At 38.7% G+C, this 2215-nt stretch overlaps 1 pseudogene; it reads right to left on the bottom strand.

Moving 5' to 3' along the window:
- Positions 1-462: 462 nt before the first annotated feature.
- On the bottom strand, positions 463-1892 carry LOC143537612 (uncharacterized protein At4g06744 pseudogene; annotated as a pseudogene).
- Positions 1893-2215: the final 323 nt, after the last annotated feature.

Raw genomic sequence — 2215 nt, 5'->3', positions numbered from 1 at the left:
ATAATCTATATATTTAATAATTAAACTTGTCTTTAATTCCTTGTATTTATTCCTGGCAGGCACCTCTAAATAAACACACATCTTTTAAAAAAAAAACTCGATATGATATAGCATGAAAATGACAATCTTTCTATTTACATTTCATATTTTAATTTTCCCAAATAGAATCCCACAATAATATACTACCACCATTCACGAGAAGCGACCGGATGTATTGTATGCATCATTTGCCATTTTAGCTTAAAGTCTCATGCTTTTATAATTATTTGATAATGTGAAAACTATATTTAAAGAGAAATAAAAATATGTGATAATACATCGTATCCATACAAGTGAATTATGAAATTTTTACACTTTTCAACTCCAAATGAATATATATCACCAAACATAATATTTATTTTACCTAGTGTAAACACTCACTTTGACGACTTTACACTAATTATACACTCATCATTTAACGAGTCAATTCGGGGAAAGAGCGTCATAACTTCCCCGTTTTGGTGTCTGCGCCGGCGCCCTGGCCGGTGCAGTCATTTCAACATCCGACGACTCCCACTCACCACTAGAATATTGTGAGCATGGTACATAAGTAAAAGACTTTTCATTCGGACAAGCCCAAATCGTCGAAAAGAAATGATCACACTCCACCAGCGATCTTTGGTTCGGAAGATCCAAAATGCAGTTCATATCCACATTTAAAACCCCATTCTTGATCAGTTTCCGACACTGCGGACCAACCTGCGTAAAATAATTATTCGAGAGCGTAAAATTCGATAACGCGGGTAGCCCACACACCGCCTCTGGCACCTCGCCGTAGAACTTGTTATTTTTCAAGTTAAGAATCTCCATTCTTTTCAAACACTGAAACGAATGCGGGATCGGACCGGTTAAGCAATTTGTTCCTACATCGAACACAGTAGCTTTCTTTAAAAGCCCGATTTCGTACGGTAAACAACCGGTTAATTGATTGTTTAAGAAGAGAACCTCGAGTAGAGTATTGGAAGCTTGTCCAATACTCGCAGGGATCCCGCCAATGAATTTGTTGTTAACGAGTGTTAAGTAAAGCACGGTCGTGTTGCCAAGATTTTCGGGTAACTTTTGAATGAAGTGATTGTCGTTAATAAATAATAAGTCGAGTTTGAGAAGGAAGACTTCGGGTGGGACTACGCCAGCGAACTTGTTGAACCGTAAATCAAGGAATAATAACTTGTTGGCTCGAAGGACTTGGTACGGGAAGTTGCCCGAGAATTGGTTGTTGCTGAGGTCGAGCTCGTAGAAGTATCGAAGGCTGTTGATATTTGTCGGGATGGTGCCGGTGAAGTTGTTGGAGTTTGCGTGGAAGAAAACGATGTCGGATAGGCCGGTGATAAAGTCGTTGATGGTTATGTCGGGACCGCCGAAGTTAAAGTTGTTGAACTTGACTCCTGCGAGTGCTTTTTGGTTTTTATCGGGAACTTTGTCGCACACGAATCCTTTATAGTCTTGGCAGATTTTTTGCTTGTCCATGTTTTAGTGATTCCTAGGGGATCGTGTTTGACTTTTAATTTGAAGGCTTGGATGACTGGGTAGACTAGGGCTAACCGCGGGCTCTCAAAATCTGATGGTGGTGGAGGTGACGGTGGTTTTGGTTTTGGTGGTGGTGGGCACGGAAGGGGAGGTGGAGGGGGACACTTTTGATATTCTGGTGGTGACGGAGGGGAGCCTCCGCCCCCACCGATAATTATCTCTAGGGTTTCTCGGTTTGTCCAAGAAACCTGTTCCCCGTTGAGGGCGAATATACATGTGATCAAGATGAAGAGTAAAAGTGTATGACCAGAAAACATATTTTTGTTGAAGCTAGACAGTGGAGTGAACAAAACTAGTAATGTGTTTTGTAAAGATGAAAAGAGTCACGGGCATAATACTATAGATGTAACCTTTGTCCCATTAGTGATATGTTTTCCAAATAAATATAATTTTTTCAAAACAATTTGAGGTCATTTTTGGTATTTAAATGTGTATTTGGTTTGTTTAATAACTTAAACATACAAATAGTGGTTAAACTTTCCTTTTCTTTCTCCATAATCACAATAAATTATTTGAAGCCGTGTGAACTTTGTCTATTTTAGATGGATTCAACGTAGAAATCCCTTCAATAATTAAAATGAAGACTTTGTATGAGCATGACAAAATAATATAAAATAAATATTCTCCAACTCTCAATTGAAACGACAAA

The sequence above is a fragment of the Bidens hawaiensis genome, unplaced genomic scaffold, assembly GCF_021521415.1.
Source record: "Bidens hawaiensis isolate Kalapana, Puna unplaced genomic scaffold, B.hawaiensis_p1.1 tig00000780_1, whole genome shotgun sequence".
Classification (NCBI taxonomy): Eukaryota; Viridiplantae; Streptophyta; class Magnoliopsida; order Asterales; family Asteraceae; genus Bidens; species Bidens hawaiensis.
Note: the sequence above shows the minus strand (reverse complement) of the source record. Positions and strands in the feature narration are given on the sequence as shown.